The sequence below is a fragment of the Capra hircus genome, chromosome 14 (assembly GCF_001704415.2).
Source record: "Capra hircus breed San Clemente chromosome 14, ASM170441v1, whole genome shotgun sequence".
NCBI lineage: Eukaryota > Metazoa > Chordata > Mammalia > Artiodactyla > Bovidae > Capra > Capra hircus.
Genome location: NC_030821.1, coordinates 63,573,470 through 63,594,555, shown reverse-complemented (window position 1 = coordinate 63,594,555; position 21,086 = coordinate 63,573,470). Strand labels below are relative to the sequence as shown.

General features: G+C 37.9%; 1 non-coding gene across 1 annotated transcript; it reads right to left on the bottom strand.

The window, feature by feature from the left end:
* On the bottom strand, positions 16,098-16,170 carry TRNAM-CAU. The gene has a single exon. It is a non-coding gene; the product is annotated as a tRNA-Met (tRNA).

The window sequence follows — 21,086 nt, the reverse complement described above, 5'->3', positions numbered from 1 at the left end:
ATAAATACTATTTATTTTCCTTTCTTTCCTATTCAGAGGCCAATCAAAACAAATGATTTTATACAACATGAAGTTTAGCAAATGCCCACACTAAAAAGCACAGTAAAGTTCTTAATTAACTAGTCTGTTACCCTCACCAGGTTGCATCATCAGAAATATTAAAAGAACTAAAATGATGTAATTTTAACAATCTGTTATTGAAAAATTGAAAAGAGAAATATTTTTGCTGTCAAGCACAAATGGCATTTGCTAACCTCTTCCAAAACAACTCAGAGAATTCAGCTTATTACAATTATATCTGTCCATAAAATATACATGAATCATCTGATGAAGATATCTACAGCTTATCGAGCTCCTTGGTTCTCAGCATCTTGCTATCTAGGTTCTGCTATACTACTGAAACTGAGTCTGACAGTCATCAATAGCCCCTTGGACACTAATATCGCCTTGAAATGAACTTTTTCCTTGGTATTTCTTAGAACTCTCTCCTAATACGTCTTCTCAATTTCTATATTTTCCTTGAGTGATTTCAGATGTTCTTTTGACTTCAATCACATCTAGGCTGCTGAACGAGTTTTTATAGTCCAGATAGACTTCTGAATATCAAGCTTTTACATTCACTTTCATATTATATATCTCTGCTTAGATATCTGATCAAAATCTTATGCTCAATATTTCTAAAACTGAACTCATATTCTCATGCTCCACAGACTGCATTGCCATCTGTGCTCTGAATTTTAATGAATTGATCCATCAGTGTTTTAGTTGCTTAAGCCATAACCCTTATAAGTCTTCATTATGACTCTTTCTTCTTTCCCCAACACCTACAACTAGTTAGTTGCCAAGTTCTCATATTCCACTTTTTAAATACTTTAAAAATCTATTCATGGTTAATACTACCCCATTGTTTAGACCACAATTATCTTTTGCTTGGATTAATATAAAGGAATCCCAACTGGACTTTCTGTATTCAATCTTATCTTTCTCCAACTCATTCTTTATACTGATTCCCAGGTGACACTAGTGGTAAAGAACTGGAGACTTAAGAGATTGGGTTTCAATCCCTGGTTTGGGAAGATCCCCTGGAGGAGGGCATGGCAACCCACTCCAGTATTCTTGCCTGGACAATCTCATGGACAGAGGAGCCTGGCGGGCCACAGTCCATAGGGTCACAAAGAGTTGGACACTATTAAAGCGACTTAACATGCACACAAAATTATAATATGGGCATGTCATTTCTTTCTCTTGCTCTTTACTCTCTAAATGTTAGGAGGCATCCTTAATGCCTCATTTCTCTTTCTCTTCCAAACCCAAGTCCCATCAATTCAACAATTTGAATGATAGCAAATATGACCATTTCTCTCTATTCCCAAGTCTGAGTTAAATGTCCACACTGGATACTTTTAGAGCCACTGGATTTCCCCCTACTAAAGATGGCAATGATCACACTTTTTGGAAAATGTCTCCTCGCTTTTCTGTGACCTCTGCTGCTGCCAGTGCTGCTAAGTCACTTCAATTGTGTCCGACTCTGCGACCCCAGAGACAGCAGCCCACCAGGCTCCCCCGTCCCTGGGATTCTCCAGGCAAGAACACTGGATTTGGTTGCCATTTCCTTCTCCAATGCATGAAAGTGAAAAGTGAAAGTGAAGTCACTCACTTGTGTCCAACTCTTAGCGACCCCATGGTCTGCAGCCTACCAGGCTCCTCCATCCATGGGATTTTCCAGGCAAGAGTACTGGAGTGGGTTGCCATTGCCTTCTCCATCTGTGACCTCTAACTCACTCTAAACTCTTTAAGGCTTAAGACCTTATCCTGTTCACTCTTACATTTCCAGCATCTAGCTCTTTGTTAAAAATATAATAGGAGATTATTAATAGGTGACTGAAAAGAAGAAAGAAAAAGAAGAAGGAAGGGGAGGAAAGATGACAACTAGAAAAGTCACATTGTTTATTTTTTCAGAAAGACAAGCCATGTTACTTCATCTTAAAATTCCCAAGGAAACAATTATTTCAAAATGAGTAGCTACAAAGCTGAGCAAAGACGTACTGAATATATGAAAGACACCCCACAGTAGGAAGGGAAAAAAGAAGACACAATTGTTAAAAAAAGAAAAGAAAAATCCATCTTCATGGCCTCCGTCCCACTGGACTTGCCCTTTCCCTGTGCCAACAGATACTATTACCCTGAGTTGTACTAGACATTTCCAGCCCAGACAGAAAACTATTTTAAATGTTGCCTGTGCCGTAAGAAAAAGAAAAAGACTACCACTCCAAAATAAAATCATGAGAATTAAAAACAAAACTAAACTTTAACGAAGCCAATAATGTCTGTTGATATAAAACTTCTGTTCTGAGCCTTGACTTTATTTCTTTATTTTTAAAGGTTAGCTGGTCTAAATCATGATATTTCAATTGTAAAAAAGGCACTCAGTTCTTGATTTTAGCACTCAAATAAGCAGGGGGAACCTTCAAAGAAACTGAGATGAAGCTGGTTAATTGAGTGAGTTTTTTTTTTTAACCATGTTCATCATACTACCCCCAACTTAACGCTACCTCCTTGGGGGACTGACTGAACAAGAACTGCAGAGTAATGTGATGCTGCTCAGTTCCCACGAATGAAAAAACATGATTTATGTGTGTGTGTTTTTTTAATATGGTAAGTAAGGAAAAGAAAAAGAAATCTGAGATCTGATTGCAAAGCAATGCTCATGATCTTTAATGTCTTCCTTTCCCTGCTACAGTCTTATCCCAGGGCAGAAGGACCAGATGTGAAGTGATTCACAAGCAATATGAGGTGACAGTTCTTCCTTGTCTTGAAATTCTAAACACATTTCAAAGACACGTTTTCAAGTGAGCCAAACCCATTTGAAACCACCCTCCTTAAAAATGACATCTTTTGTTCTTTTTTTGCCCCTGCTTTGACTCCATATACCTCAAACTGAGATCTCTGTATATTTGAAAGTGAAATTACTTTTTTTTTTTTAAGTAATTCTGCAATTAATGAGAAAAAAAGGAGTTACTTTGATTCTGGAAAAAGTCAACTCGATTTACTCCAATATTTTCTATCCCTTTATGTACTTGGTTTTCTCTATAGTGTCTCTCAACACACATTTCATGATGGTGTTCCAAATGAGCATTCAGTAACCCTTTTTAAAAATTACTTTCATTTTTCTGACCATATAGTTTATGCAGAATGTTAAAGAAATACCCAGATAAAAAATGACTCATAATGCCACTGGCAATAAATAACTTCATTTTTGGATATTTTCTTCATGTTTTAATATAGCTAAGGTCAAGAAGTTCCCTATAGAGTTTTCACTCTTACAATTTTACCCAGAGTAATTTACATATCAAAAATATCATAAAAACATTTTTTATTGCTAATGTTAGATTTCATGTAGTTTTCATTGTTTTCAATACTATAAATTTTACAGTCATAATTATCTTTATATTTTCTAAGCACAAAGTCAAAGCTAAATTACTGTATCCAATAACATTTATTGCGTATATTTTGAGGCCTGTTTGATTTTTTTTGGCCTGTTTGACTTTTGTTTGATTCCCATTTCTAAATAACATTTAAAAAGATGGTAAAGTTGACTTTCTTGTATGTATTTAAGAATGATTCCTTCAATATAATTTTAAGGAAATCAGCATTATTTACTTTACCTTTCAAGTTTAATGAGCACAATGGAATGTCCTTATTATTCTACTTGGCATTTTTTATTAATAAGACTGCTGAAATTTGACAGTGTTCAGCACATCCATACCCAGACACACATACATTCATGTTCCTCAGTGTCTAGTTGCATATGCACACAGATATGTCCTTTATATGGTCATTTTATTTATCTTTTGGGGTCTTCCTTATATTTCTATGACTATCATCAGAGTGTCTAACTTCACTGAGAAGTCCACCCTGTGTTTGAGGTCAGCCTCAGATGGTCCAGAAAAATGCTTCACCCAAAATCAAGTTTCTTGACACCATTCAATAAAACCACATAGACTAAACTTCTCTGTTCTCAGGTATGAGCTGGCATGAATGCTGAATTTGTCCTGAAAATCTAGCCCTGTGTTTTCTGGACCCACTGAAGGGGGAAGCTTGAGTTTATTAAGTACTTATTCCCCAAGGAGGTGGCAGCTGATGCCAAGAGGGAGGATGAGATCACTTTGATTTCCTATGTGGCCTTTGGGATCAGCTCAGACTGTTCCTTTGAGGGGCAACAGAATAAGGGCCTGGAGCATCCTGAAATACTTTATTTTTTAACCATATGTCTCTGTGTCTCTGTGTTTATTACTGAGTATGAGATCAGAAGACCATATGGACCGACTTGGGGATGATATTTTAAGAAATTATTAAAATGATTCATTGTAAGTGCAATGGATAAACACAAAGACATGACAAATGGGATCATTAATAATTTGATAATGTTTTGGATGCAGTTACAGTTAACATTATACACTGATGTCTCACAGAAGAAGCAAAATGTGTTTTAGGATAGCAAGAGACATGGGATTGGCAAATAAACAAATGACAACAACCAAACCCCCACAGCTTTCAACAGATTCCCCCCAAAGATCTGATTGTCCCAATTCAATTCCATTAGACTAGAGAGAATAATTGCGACCACTGCCATCTCATGCCAGTGCTAGTCTAACACCTCTTTCTCACAAAAGTAACACCTCATAGCCCAGTGTTTGCAAGGTCTAACCTGTTCCAGCTGCAGGAACCCTGCTGGACCTCCCCCTCAAGAAAAGATTTTTGCTTCCTTCCACCTGAGATGAAAACACAATAGCAGTTCTTCCCAAAAAAACACTTTTGAGCTCTGTATTCTCAATTGTTCTCGGATCTCCTCCCTGACCTACCAAACCATTCTCAACAGTGAATTGATAGTAAATGGTAAATATCAATGGCAAATACCTATCACCTATTTCTATTATGTAAGAATAATAGCTTTCACTAATTACCATATGCAATGCACTGAGCAATATGGTAAGCATATTTTGAAAAGTGTAAATATACTTTCACAAACTATAGACTACACTCTATTATTATTACATTATTACTATTTTTTAATTGTAATGTGTTACAATATTTATATTCTCAACAACTCTATGTGATAGGTATCAACCCTGAATACTCATTGGAAGGACTGATATTGAAATTGAAGCTCCAACACCTTGGCCACCTGATGCAAAGAGCCAACTCATTAGAAGAGACCCTGATGCTGGGAAAGACTGAGGGCAAAAGGAGAAGGGGCAGCAGAGGATTAGGCAGTCTGGCTTCTGAACCTTCATCCTTAACTACCATGCACTTCCTAGATCAACCGCCTTCCACCCCAATGCTCTTTCCATGTCCATTTCTTCACCAGGGGTAGCTGGAGCCACCTCACACCAATTTGCAAAAACCAACTGTTAAAATATAAGGAAATTTGTTAACAGGTGACCAAACATAGTCAGTATTAAGAATTAAATTTTAGGGAGAGGGGTTCATGTTTGGGATCTCAGGTACACCCGTGGTGGATTCATGTCAATGTATGGCAAAACCAATACAGTATTGTAAAGTAAAATAAAGTAAAACTTAAAATTAAAAAAAAAGAAAAAAATAAATAAAATAAATAAATAAATAAAAAATTTTAAAAAATTAAATTTTAGAAATCTGTAATCAAATTAACTATATTAAAAATAAAGGTAAATGCTTTTGTACCTTTGTGACTCATTTTGGTTTTAATACTAACAATATTAGTGGTAATAACATTAATAATAAAATTAATAAATAATACTAATACCATTAACAATATTACCACTGCTAATACTGTATAATTTACTGTACATATTATCTTACTACATTTCCAAATTATTTTATTATATTTACTGTTACCAAGGCTCTTGAGATTATGCATCCATTGCATCCATATGGTGGGAGCACTATGTAATGTTGTTCTGTACACCTGTTCCTAACTGTGCTTTTAGTGATTATCGACAGGCCACCTTAGGACTATTTGCACCACAGAAATAGGCGAATGGGCTACAAATCAGCACATGTATTCCCTCACATAGTCAGTTGTTAAACATTTACCCATACCACTGCCAAAGGTCATGAGTATTCAAAAAGAATTCTCTGGAAAATTGTCCCTAAATATTTAGGCTATATGAGGAAACCTTTAGCTTATGTCACACTCATTCAAATGATACAGTATGAATTCACTGGATTAAAAAAAAGTGAGTGGTCCTGGTGGCAGTAGTGACACTTTTTGAATATAAACACTTCAAAGTAATGGTTCCTAGAGAATTTTTGCTGGTATTCAAACTAAGAGGCTTCTAAGCTTCTCCACAAAATTTATCTGTCTACCTCTCTAAATCATGAAAGCAACTTAGTATACAACAAAGAGTGGAAAGAAGATAATAGATTCTAAATTCATACAATATAATACAGTGCGGATCATCTAATGAACCATTATAGTTTTCAGCGGCAGAGCTCACCCTTTAAAAGGACAAAACAGTGAAAGGTGACACTAAGCTCACAGACCAGAGGAGAAACCCAGCTCAGTGTGAGTGGTGTCATTAGTGGGGCACAGCCTGAGAGATGTAAACCAGCCTGTGTGATCCCAGACCGCCTGGCTTGGTAATGTGATGCTTGGTAATTCTGCCTTGTGGGTCACTGGTTCAACCTGGCTTACGCTGAGGTTAGATGAAAGCTGCTGGCCGCAGAAAGTGATTTAATGCTTCCAGCGAAATGAAGCAGTTAGCTCAGCTCAGTTCTGCCTGGACTCCTGTTTTTTTCCCATAACAGTTAGCAGTCGTTAGCACCCTTGTTGACAGTTTACGCAGAAAGGCCAAGATCACAGTAGGCCCAGAGATTAAAAATCACATCTCACCTTGGTGGTCCCTCCAGAACAGAGCTGGAAAGGTAAGAAATCTTGTCTCACTGCTTGGTCTCATTAGAGAACCTTCATATCCACCATAATGCTTCTTTCTCAAAGAGCCTGGAGTCAAGAGTTCAAAAGAACACCAGGAGGAAACAAACAATATTTGTAAAGCCTCTTTGCTCGTCATTTCCCTTTTGATTTGAGATAAGAAAATGCAACATTTGTAAGGTCACAGTCTTAAATCACATTCTTTGGGTGAACATTTTCAGTAGAGGAAAATTTTGAACAGCTGAATGCTGTTTGTAGGACTTATTTCAAATCATTAAAGTTGGAAAACTAATAAGTTACAGCATGGAATTTTAAAAGACCTCATAATGGTAGAAAAGTGAAGTTGAGTGAAGAGACCGCTCTGAACTACTTTAAATATTTAGATCTTTGGAAAAAACACCAGGTGGTGTCACAGATTCAGAGACTGGGGTGCAAGGGGCTAACAGGCATGAAAATTAGTCCTAATGTGTGTGCGTATATGTAAGTTGCTCAGGCGTGTCCAACTCTTTGCAACCCCATGGACTGCAGCCCACCAGGCCCTTCCGTTCATGAAATTCTCCAGACAAGAATACTAGAGTGGGCTGCCATTCCAAGAACACTAGAGGGGGTTGCCATTTCCTTTTCCAAGGGATCCTCCCAACTGAGGGACTGAACCCAGGTTTCTGGCACAGCAGGCAGGTTCTTTACTGTCTTACCCACCAGGGAATCCCATAAGAATCTTAGTCCTAACCCTATCATTTATAGAGCATTACAAACTTCAGAAAAAAAGTCATGTTAAACTTGATGGAATTCCGTCTCTGACATTCTATGGTACAGACTCTTTTTAGGCAGATGAAATATTTCTAAATACCTAAAAGTACTGCTATGTGTAAAGTACTTGGCACAAAGTCTGGAATATAAGTGCTATATATTTAGTTCTCATATTATTTTTGTTATTACTATTATTATGATTATTATTTAAATGCTAAATTATCCAAAGTAAATTATAAATGAGTTTTGGGAAACTAAAACTCTAGCCCTAGCCTGGATTTTTTTTTCATTAAACTATAGAAAAATGTCATATCCAGTAGATAATCATTTACCAAACTGTTGTTCATAGGAATAATAATTCTTCAAAATGTTCCTTTATAAAATTATTCCTTGGATGAAAAGAAAATTGAGGAGATGCTTCCTACTACCTACCCTTAGAAAGTAACTGCGTATTAGTTTATTAAATATTCAGAGCAGTTTTGAGGAGAGAAGTGTATCTAATTTGACATACCTTAATATTCTCAAAGTTATTTGATGATAAAACCTCATTAGTGCATACCTACATGGATCTCCAATTGAACTACAGACCTCCTTTTTGAATTGTCTTGAGAGTTAAGTCTTGGCCTCAGTATTTGCCTATTCCAAACCCTTTGGATAAGTGCTTATTAAGTGACAGACACAGTTTTTTACAGTGATTATCCCACTTAATCCTGGCAATCGGTGGCTTCATGGTATCTTTGCAGATGAGTAAGAGGCAGTTCAAAGATGTTTAAAACTTGTATAAAATTATACAACCAAGATTCAACTGTAGAGTTGTCAGTATCCAGGACCCAGACTTTTAAGCTCTAGGCTATTCTGAATGACCATCAATAAATGAATGAATGAGTATAAATATTTCCTGAGTTGGACTGGAGTGATGGCTGAGTTTGGACAGTGACCAACGCCCTCAAAGAAAACTTGATTGGACACCATGACTAGTCAAGGGGATTGGACATCCCCGCAAAGGAACGTTGAGCAGATACCTCCTAAGTGACCCCAGGGCACAGGGCTAAGAAACTGAGACAGGAGGGGGAGCTAAGTTCTGAGTTCCTGTGTCACAGTCAAAATGAGTTAGGGAGGGAAAGGTCTGTCCTAAGAGGAGTGAGTGCTTTGTCTTGGTAGTTAGTGTAACCAGGAGCTCCACTTTCATGCATCCTTCCCTAGCTCTCCACATATGTGTTCCATGTATATTTGCCCAAATTAAAAACATATATTCCCCTAGCTCTTAACCAACAGGCACTATATTACTTTTAGCTAAAAGGACACTTCTTAAAGAGGCATACTACCCATTTCAGTAAAGTCTGAGTCACACCCTTGTGTGGTCTGCAAGGTCAGGTCTTGCTGATATGGCCTTCTTCTTGATAAATAAGCCTATGATCCCTGGTTTGCATCCAAGAACAGAAATTTCTAAGAGGGTCATGTTTGGCAACATGGGGGACTTAGCTCTCACCTCACTAATAACTTTTAGTTTCTTAGCTTGGAGTCATGATTATACTTTTTAGAATCAGAGCCTGTTGTTTATAAAGACCAAAGGTCATTTATTTATGGTGAATCCAATCACAAGATATAATTGATTTTTCAGCTGTTAACAACGAAGGAGGAAGAGGTAAGTTAATTAAACTAGATTAACTAATTAAATTAATTAATTTAATTAACTAATTAATTAAACTAGTTAATTAAACTGCTAGATTTCACTAGCAGATAAAATTTGTGATTTCCAGATAATCCTCCTGTATGACCATTAGTTACTGTGCAAAAAAAAAAAAAAAAGATCCAATTTCCTCAGATATTCTGATCTTTCAAGAGTAATAAAAATACCATGATTTCTAAATATAGTGTCAATTATTCAAAATTTTATAAAATTTTCCTTCAGGGAAAAAAGCCACTTGTGGGCTTCATTCGGGCTATTGGTTACTTGATAGTAATATTGACTATAGGTGGTTCCATCAGGAAGATGATTTCATACAGGTAGCTTTATCAGGAAGGTCTACCCAGGTGGCGCTAGTGGTAAAGAACCCACCTGCCAATGCAGGAGATGTAAGAATCTGTGTGCCAGTGTAGGAGATGCAGGGGACATGAGACCGATCCCTGGTCAGGAAGATCCCCTGGAGAAGGAAATGGCAACCCACTCCAGTATTCTTGCCTGGAGAATCCCATAGAGGAGCCTGGTGGGCTATAGGCCATGGGGCCATAAAGAGTGGGACACGGCTGAAGTGACTGAGCAGGCACACATACATCAGGAAACTTGGTCTATAAGATATCTGAAGATACTTTGCTCTGGATTTATATGTTATTTGAGATTTGTACATAAATTGAGAAAAAAATAGAGTGGATTGCATGCTATCATAGACAACGGGGCAAATTACCTCTTAAAGAGAGGCTACCTAATACATATTTTGCAACGTTTAACAATAGAAAAGGGTCAATGGAGATTTAACTCTTTTTTTCTTGTTGTTTGTTTTCTTATATATGGCAAGAATACTACTTTTCTTTTAATTTCAGACATTTAAAATTTTAAATTATAGAAGTAATACATGAATAAGGGAATCTCAAGCATCCAAGGGCTTCCCTGATAGCTCAGTTGGTAAAGAATCTGCCTGCAATGCAGGAGACCCCAGAGACCCTGGGTCAGGAAGATCCCCTGGAGAAGGGATAGGCTACCCACTCCAGTATTCTTGGGCTTCCCTTGTGGCTTAGCTGTAAAGAGTCCACCCGCAATGCAGGAGACCTGGGTTGGGAAGATCCCTTGGAGAAGGGAAAGGCTACCCACTCCAGTATTCTGGCCTGGAGAATTCCACAGATTGTATAGTCCATGGGGTCTCAAAGAGTCGGACACGACTGAGCAACTTTCACTTTCATTTTCAAGTATCTATAATAATATTACTAGTTCACACAGTAATAAGCCCACATCTCTGAAAGCTATTACCAAAAATATTGTATCATTGCATATTTTTATTTGCTTATTCAAATACATATGCACGTGTTGGTGGCTCAGTAGTAAGGAATCTGCCTGCCAATGCAGGAGATGCCTGCCAAGCAGAAGACATGGGTTGGATCCCTGGGTGGAGAAGATCTCCTGGAGAAGGAAATGGCAACCCACTCTAGTATTCTTGCCTAGGAAATCCCATGGACAGAGGAGCTTGGTGGCTATAATCCATGGGGTCAGAAAAGAGTTGGACATGACTTAGAGACTAAATAACAGGCACAGATTGTTGATTTGTTTTTTTACAAATACACGCATCAAAAATTTTATTTTATAATTTCATATCATTTTTAATATAATTTAATTTCATATAAATTTCAATGATTTTATTATACTTGACACCTTTCCTGCATATGTATATGTCTTCACTTCTGTATATACTTGCACTACCTCATTCTCTCTGAGAACTACAGCATATTCCCTAATTTGGATGATCTAAATTTATTCCATAATTTGGCAGCACTGAATATTTCAACTATTTTCCTGTTTATAGACATTGCTTTATTGTTTCCAGCTTCTTAAAATTAAAAAATGCTACAGTAATTTTTAGAATTTGATAAACTGATTCTGAAGTCCATGTAAAAGAAAAATATATAAGAATTGCTTAAAAATCTTAAAACACAATAATGTTAATATGGTGAAGTAATTTATTATTTATTGAAACAATATAAAGCTAACTATATTCAAAATAATAGAGCACTTGCTTAGGCATAGACACTTAATTCAAGGAACTGAATTCAATAAATGAAACAACTAGTCTACAAGTCAGTGGGGAAATTATGCATTTACCAGCAATTGGTATTGAGGTAATTGTTATTTATTAGAAGAAAATAAATTTAACCCCAATTGTGTGCCCACAGACGAATATAAATTTAAGACTATAGTTCCCACCAGAAAAATAAAAGTATTAAAAGAAAAAAATTAACTTATGAGTGTATATGTCCTTAGGGGTAAAGGAAAGCTTAGTAAGGAAGATGGGAACAAAAAGATATAATGGAAAAATAAAATATCAGATAACATTATAAAACAATGAAACAAACTAAAAATTCTTTGAATGGAAAAAGGCAACTTAATTTAAAAGGACAATGACCAACTGGGAAAAACATTTGCTACACATACACAAAAAAGTGACTAATACTCTTAAGATACAAGTAGTTCTTCAAATTACTATGAACAATGTATGCTGCTGCTACTGCTGCTAAGTCACTTCAGTCGTGTCCGACTCTGTATGACCCCATAGACGGCAGCAAGGAAAATTGATATTCAGGAGAATGGGGGAAGAGGCAACAATAAAATAAAACTTTTAGCCCTTTAGATTGATAAAATGTAAGATCACGTTAACACCCAATGCCCACGAGACTGCCAGGGAAACAACATGCAAGCACTCAAGAGCAATGATGAGTCTAAAAACTTCTAGAAGTTTTGGGAAATAAAATCGGGCTATATTCTCTTAATGCTGGGAAAGATTGAGGCAAGAGGAGAAGGGGGCGACAGAGGATAAGATGGTTGGATGGCATCACTGACTCAACGGACCTGAGTTTGAGAAAATGCAGGGAGAAAGTGAAGGACAGGGAAGCCTGGCATGCTGCAGTTCATGGGCTGCAAAGAGTCAGACACAACTTAGTGACTGAGCAACAATAACAATATTCTTTTAAACCACAAGTGTGAATAACATTTAATCAAGCACCTCACTCCTAGGAAATTATTTTTCAGAAAATACTGACAAGTGTATAATGATACTCTTTTCAAACAGGAACTTGGTTTGTTGTTTCCTGAATACAATAGGCAAGCATCCAGAAAACTAGAGGGTCAATTTGGGCCAATCTGGGCTCTTGCACATAAATATGCTTTGCTTTTGATGTTTTTTTCTCTGTACCAGAAAACCATAGGAGGAGAAAAGTCAATAAAGTTGAGTGAGCCTTTACTCTCCTTCCTTAAAAGAAATGCGGGTAAAAAAGGGGGAGGGGGGCTAAGCAAAGAGAAACAGAAGTGTGAAGGACTCAGGCAGAGAGCTAAGGTTTTGCAGTTCAGTTCGATTCATGGGGTTGCAAAGAGTTGGACACGACTGAGAGACTGAACTGAACCGAAGGATCTTTGACTGAGTCTGTACTGAACAAATGTGTAAAATAACCCTACCTTCTAGGTCATCTACGAGCATGCAGTTGAGCTCCCTGTGCTATGTAGCAGCTTCCCTCTAGCTATCTGTTTTAAAAATAAATGGCAACCTACTCCAGTATTCTTGCCTGGGAAATCCCGGGGACAGAGGAGCCTGGCAGGCTACAGTCCACGGTGTCACAAAGAGTTGGACACGACTGATTAACAAACACAATGATGACCTTAGTGAAGGACAGAGAAGCCTGGCATGCTGCAGTCCACAGGGTTGCAAAGAGTTGGACACGACTTAAGGACAGAAAGACGAATAACAACAAGTAATGACCTTGGGCTTCCCTGGTGGCTCAGCAGTAAAGAATCCATGTGCCAGTGCAGGAGACGCAGGAGACTCGGGTTCGATCCCTGGGTCAAGAAGATCCCCTGGAGAAGGAAATGGCAACCCATTCCAGTATCCTTGCTTGGAAACTCCCATGGACAGAGGAGCATGGCAGGATATAGTCCATGGGGTCACAAAGAGTTAGACATGACTTAGCGACTAAAAAGCAACAACAATAAAGTGATGACCTTCAGGGGTGTGATGGGGGGTGGTGGTGGGAGGGAGGCTCAAGAAGGAAGGGATATATGTATATATAGCTAATTCATTCTGTTGTACAGCAGAAAGTAACACAACATTGCAAAGCAATTATACTCAAAAACAACAACAACAACAAAAAACCCCCCTTGCTCCCTGCCATTTTGTAACTGTGTGGGGAAGGAAAGACAAATGCATACACCCAGCAAGGTGCTAATGAAACATCCGTAGTGGGTTAGTGGAAGAGCAGTCATGGTGCAAATATAAACAAATTTCAGGAGAGACTTAATATCTTTATCATGAGTGTTGTAACAAAGCAGATACATTTGTCTCCACCTGCTGATGTTTTACAAAGGAGGAACAGGAAGCTGGGAGTCAGAGTGGTCAAGAAATGGTCTAAAAATAAATCTGCCCCTTTATTCCTGTAATATGTCTGATTCAGCACTTTTGCCCCCTAGGTTTTCCTTGGAGGTGCTAGACAGTGTTCCTTTCTTTGACAAAAGGTCCATTTTCTTCACTTTTCCTCAGTCTTTTATTTGTCTTACTGGTCACAAGTAATGAGAACAAAACATCTGCTCTTTATTGAGTGTTTACTGGGTGTCAGGGACCTTGCCAAGCATTTTATATAAGTGGCCTTCTCCAGTTTTCACAACAGCCCTGCGAGATTCGTATTTTTTTATATTTTATAGATTAAGGAAACTCAGAGACTCAAGTTATTAATACTTTGGGATGGAACTTACCACTATCACATGGCAGCTATGATCTTCAAACCTGTGTTGAACTTCAGAGCCTCCAATGTGCTTAAACACGTTGTTAGCCTACTACCTTAAGACAGAACATTTTGGAGTGCAGGGCACTGTAACTTTTACTGCAATCTTACTTTTTTGCTTCACATCTTGACTTTTATTTTATCTTATTTTTTGTCTTGTGATTAAGGTCTTCTCAGGTGACTCAGAGGTAAAGAATCCACCTGCCAATGCAGGAGATACAGGTTCAATCTCTGGGTCAGAAAGATCCCCTGGAGAAGGAAACAGCAACCCAATACAGCATTCTTGCCTGGGAAATCCCATGGACAGAAGACCCTGGTGGGCTACAGCCCATGAAGTCACAAAGAGTCAGATGTGTGACTAGGCCTATAGATTACAGTTAATTTGCATGCCTCTTTACCTCAGGAGTTGATAAACACTCTACTGTTCTTTGCTTTTAGAGGATCTACATTCAAAAATGCTATTATAGACGCAGGAAGTAAAAGTAATATGAAAGTATGTAGAATTTGGTCCTTTGTGAAGGAGAGATTTGATTTGCCTTTGTCTTTGTTTCTGTCAAGGAAAGACTGAGGACCCACAATGCCTTGACTGGTTTTGATGTCTATTAGATGGATTTCTCCTGAGGAGTTTAGATAATCTCTGATATTTATATAGTGGCAATCATATCCCTGGCACTTAGCAATAGCCAGAAAGAGATTAGATAAAAGACTCTTAAGAGATTAGTGTAATGTAACCCAGACTTTGATTCATCTGTTCTCTGCTGGCGTTCCAAGTCCCGCCCACATGCTATTTTTCCCAGGAAATACAAGGGGCAATTTTAGGGTCTTCTACTAGGATTGTTTTCTCTGTTCCATTATTTTGAATATTATTGTCTTGGTGCCTGGATCTTCCTTGACATAAAATGTTTAAACACTCAATTTTCTTTTATTTATTCATTCATTTATTTTTAATTTTTTAAAATTTATTTTAATTGGAATCTAATTAAATTCACTATCATCATACAAGGCTCTCTAGAAATATCCCAAACTATGTACGACCAACTACTGAGATGGACCTCCAACTCAATCACTTTTTTAAAGAAAAAATATATATATATGATTAATTAATTCCACCTCCTAATCCTCAGACTCCATTCACATTTTTCCAGAACACTCCATTTCTCTTCAACCTATTCTGCATTTCTTCAAACCAGAGTAACTGGGGCAAAAAGAATGCTCAATGATTGGGTGAAAGTGTTGGGATAGAGAAGAAGCCTTTGCACATTCCTTTGATTATTTTTACTGATTGCCCAGTGTTCCTTTTTAAAGACAGCTCCGTTTCTTAGAAGCCTGAGAATGATTGCTTATGCTAATCCTAATGCATATCTAAGCATATTGGACACTTGGCCCAGTTTCTGTGTTTGAAATTGAACCTACATTGAACCCTATCAGGTCTCTGCCTGCTCTCCCACTCTCTCAAACACCCATAAAGACACGTACACACAGATTTCTTCTTGGTCAGTATGTGTTCCCTAAGGTTTGAAAACATCCCCTTAAAATAACCACACACACGTTTCTAAACCACTAGTACCCTTCCTGGTGTCAAAGGAGTGCTCTCCCTCCACAGGCTTGTCTTACAAAGATATTTTTTTTTAAAGTATATTTACCTTGCTTTACAACCAGTTTCTCCTACAAAAGGTATTTAGTTTTATGCCCAATTTATATTTTATAATTTCAAGCCATGGAGCATTTCCTTTATGAGATGATGTCTTTAATGAAATGTATGACATAAATTTTGAAATCTAGTGATAATTGCAACATTCAGTTGGCTTCTCCTTTGATATTTGCCACCCCTTCACTTTCACTTTTAATATTATTAACTAATATCTGTCAAAACAAGTAAAGTTACTAAGAGGAATGTAAAATTGCTGAAAAAAAATTATTCTGAAAATTTTCTTAGGAAGTGATGAAGGCAAAACACAACTGCCCCCTCTGAGGTTTGAACTCAGGACCTTCAGATTATGAGACTGATGTGCTGCCTACTGCACTAAGGAGGCAAGTTAAGAGCACAGCACTCTGTGGACACTCCTCACAAACAGGCATTTTCCTTTGAAGCCTGAAAACTGGTAGAATATTAGAATCATCAATTTTTTTATTGCTTTCAAAGTACATTTCAACAATTGGCTCAAACTGTCTTTCAAAATTGAAGCTGCTTTAATTATACAGAATTTTCTGGTGTAGAGACACAATATACCAAGATAAAGTTAACCAGTGTTTTTATATGTGTGCTCAGTTGAGTCCAACTCTTTGGACCCTATGGATGGTGGCCCGCTTGGAATTCTCCAGGCAAGAACACTGAAATGGGTTGCCATTTCCTCCTGCAAGGGATCTTCCTGACCCAGGGATTGAACCCATGTCTCCTATGGCCATTCCAGGAGCATTCTTTACCACTGAGCCACCTGGGAAACCCTCCTTTATGTGACCTTTCTCTTATATTAGGGCTTCTGTTGTGGCTCAGCTGGTAAAGAATCTGCCTGCAGTGTGGGAGACCTGGGTTCAATCCCTGGGTTGGGAAAAAAGGCTAGCCAATTCACTATTCTGGCCTAGAAAACTCCATGGACTGTATAGCCCATTGGGTTGCAAAAAGTCAGACAGGACTGAGTGACTTTCACGTTCACTTTCTTTTCTATTAAGCTTCTTGCCCTTAAAGATCCAGGAAAGGATGAAGGAAATGGCAGGAATATTTTGGAAGAGGGTGGATTGCAAAATGTTGCTTATTGTCCTGATATTTACTATAATTTAACTGAGAAGAATATAGCTGCATTTTGTTTTGGCAAACAACAGCATTTTCTTGAAGACCTGTAACATGCATTGCTACCATGGTTCTAGCTGAACAACCATGCCATTCCAAGCAGATCACATAAGGTGATTTCTGCAACCTTCTAAAGCTATTAGTAGTTTTGAATGATTTTTCCATGCAAATCTCTGCTTTCCCTACTGACTAGTTATGATGAAAAGAAACTGCTTATAGTCCTAGTAGGTGAAAGAATCAACTAGGTGTGAAATCTAAGCAGCCAGAACAAAGAAACACAGGCTGGCAAACCTGGGTGGAGTGAGGGAGTTTATTTTTAATATCTCTGTAGGGCCATTTGTGTCTTAGATGTAAGCACAATGTGAAGTTAACTTCAAGGAAAAAGGACATTGATTTAAAGAAAACTACACATTAGTTATTTAATTTGCATATCTGCACCTCTTCAAGATTACAGTTTCACTTTAGGAAACAGAGCATTAATAGTTCGACTTTTAATCAGCAGCTACCACAGCTGTCATTTTTAAGATATCAGTTCCATATTTACTCACAATAATCTTTTCAAGAGCTCTGAAAAGCAATGGAGAAACAGACATAGAGAACAGATTTATGGACACGCAGAGAGGGGAAGAGAGGGTGAGATGTATGAAGAGAGTATGAAGCGAGTAACGTGGAAACTTACATTACCATGTGTAAAAGGGATAGCCAACGGGAATTTGCTGTATTCTCAGGGAACTCAAACAGGGGCTCTGTATCAACCTAGAGGGGTGGGATGGGGAGGAGAAGGGAGGGAGGTGAAAGAGGAGGGGACATATGTCCACCCATGGCTGACTCATGTTGATGTTTGACAGAAAACAACAAAATTCTGTGAAACCAATTATCCTTCTATTAAAAAATAAATTAAAAAAAAAAAGAGAGCTCTGAAAAGTTACCAAAGCCTACGTTGTCCAGGGGGCAGATAAGACAATTTTTCTGTTAACTGAAAGGAAAAAAAAAAACCAGATAACCATAGATGGCCATAGCATTGTGTAAAACACACCTACTTTGAATACAAAATGTAAAACACCAGAAATCGTTTAGAGGGAGGGAAAAGAGAGTCAATAAAGGGGCATGACTGAGGAAAGATACCCTACCAGACAAAAGGACGACATTGTGTTCAGATCCTTTTTTATTCCTGAGAAGAACAGGTTTATCAAACTATCATGTTAAGGATAAAAATCACAACCACGACACAATCAAAAGTTTCTGTTGTTTGCGAAGCAAACTTGGCAAAGTTGACCGGTCAAGGTACTCAAGGTTTTGTCTGTTGAACTAGAGTGTAAGCTCCTGTAGGTCAGGAGTTACAGCAATTTTTTTTTTCTGCCTGTCTCTTTTAGAAGGTACAGGAAAGATGCTATCTGCCTCACAGACCTATAAAATGGCCCTGCTGAATCCGTTCTCACTCAGGTCTCTCAACACACTTCTGACTGGGGGCAGAGGGCAAATTGGACATCAAAGAGTTGCCAAAGGCTTTTCTGCTGTGGAAGGCTGAGGACTCTGGATGATTCTTTGATCTCTGTTTCCCTCCCCCTCCCCCCTCTGCCCCCACGAATACCTCACATCAGTCTTCCCTAGACCCCACCCTGTGTCTCTGCTCTCCTCAGCTGCTCTCACAGAAGACCCCTGACATCCTGGTCCACATTAAGGAACGAAACTAAACAAGAGTGCAAACAATCAACCTTCTAATCCAGACAAGCTGCTGTCATAGCCTTTGGCTCCCTTATCTGCACAGAGAAAACATTTGGTGAAACCTTTTAAATCTCAGTTTAAAAAAAAAAAAAATCAGGGGCAGTTCTCCCCCTCTCTTCATTTTATATAGAACCCAGATTCTACTGCTTTCTTTGGCTCACCTGTGAAAGAATCGAGATGGAAAGTTTCTAAGGTATTAAATCTGAAGTATATACATCTAGCTATAGAATTCTTGAAAATCTTTAGAACTTAAAGATTGTCTACTGTAAGCACACCTGTCCTGAAAGTGCAGCATTTCATGAACTGCAATGTACAAGCAGAGGATGGTTTCTTTGGAGAACAAACTGATAGGCTTGTTAAAAAACAAACAAACAAACAAAAACTATGTAAATGTTAGAATCTCTTACACACTGGAACACACAAGAAGAGTAGTTGAAAATAAACTTCAGTTTCATCAAGAGAGGCTTGGTTCAATATAAAAGATTGTCTAAAATGTATAAGATGTTTTAGAATTTACTCTAAAGAAAGAGAATATGCAATCACTAGCTTTGATGTTTTAGATTTCAAATGCCTAGAGGAAGGAAACTGAACCCCATGACCTTCTGAGGACTCTGCTCAGTGTGCGAAGCTCATTCCAGTTCTGGAATTGGCAGATGGTGTTCACCCTGGATTGAGTCCCTAAGTCAAACCTGGTACAGCATCACTCAAATATGTTCTGCTAAGTAGTAGTTGCATAGCCTTATCATCAATACTTCACCCCTACACACACAAATCATACATTGGTTAGCTTAATTTTGCTTCAGCTGACATGCATAAAGAATCTTCTATGTGCCGAGTTCCATTATTGGTGTACCGGTAAATATAGGAAATAATAGCGCAAAACTGAAAAATTCATCTCAAATCATATTTACAACTAGAGTTTTGTCTTCTGGCCTTTTCTATTATATGAGAATTGAAAGGGTGATAGAAGGCTCACCACATATGACAACCAGTTCTTTCTTCTAGGCTCACAGAGAACTGGATTACTGGATTACTTTAACAGAGCTGGGCTTTTTGTTTTTTGTTTTACTTAAAAAAATTACTTTTAATTAAGCTGGGCTTAATTTCTAGGCAGAGAGATGTTTTAAATCAGATAAAATAGTACAGTATGTTCATCTCTAAATGAGTCTAAAGCTTTTCCCTTTGTTACATCCTGATTATGCTGTCATTTTTTAGCCATTAAAAGTAGATGGTCCCCAAAGTGCTACCAACAGTCTTCAGATAAAAAAAAGAGAGTTTGTTTGTTTGTTTGTTTTCTCTTGTCCTCTCACATTCCATCTATTATCACCTTAAAGCATATGATTTCTAGGGTCTCTCTTTCTCAGATCTCAGATAGCTAAACTTTTTATTTCCCAATTCTTTCCTCAAACATCCCCTTCACCTAATGCCAATCCTTACTACCTTGACTAAAGTGACTATTTCCTGCCACTCACCCCAAATCCCCTTATTATGCTCTTTTTCATAGCTCTTAAATATACTAAGTGAAAGTGAAGTTGCTCAGTCATATCCAACTTTTTGCAACCCCATGGACTGTAGCCTACCAGGCTCCTCTGTCCATGGAATTTTCCAGGCAATAGTACTGAAGTGGACTGCCATTTCCTTCTCCAGGGGATCTTCCCAACCCAGGGATCGAACCCGGGTCTCCTGCATACTAAAGAGTTCAATTATTATCTATTTTTTATACCACCCTCTTCCCACCTGTGATGGAATGTAAACTCATGGAGAGCAGGGGTTTAGTCTATTTTGTGTCTGCTGTATGTCAAGTGTCTTAGAAAAGTTTCTGGCACACAATGTGTGTGTGTTAGTTGCTCAGTCATGTTCGATTCTTTGCGACTCCATGGACTGTAGCCCACCAGGCTCCCCTGTCCACGGGATTCTCCAGGCAAGAACACTGGAGTGGGTTGCCATTTCCTTCTCTCTGGCACACAATAGTCCTTCAACAATATTCTTTGGATATATGAACAAATCAACTCCAACTTCTAAATCTCATATTTCTGTTATGTATCTTATTTTCTTACTAGGTTCAAAGTTTGAGTTCCATGTCTAACTCATTTTCTGCTTTTCTACAAATATCCTGTGAGTCAATATGTCTAACTCATTTTCTGCTTTTCTACAAATATCTTGTGAGTCAACATGTGTTGACCATGCTTCATGAATGGTAATTCTCATGTCTTTCCCTTGAATTCTATTCCTACTGCCAGAAACCTAGCTGAAATTTCCACATTTTCTTTCCTGATTGAACACAACAGCCTCCTAACTGGTTTCCTTTTCTCTAGCCTTTCCCTTTTATAACTCATTTTATACATTGCTGCCTTTCTAAAGCATAACCTTGACTATGTGATAGCAGTTCATTGATTCTTTCATCAAATATTAAGAGCAAATATATGGCAGGCAAGG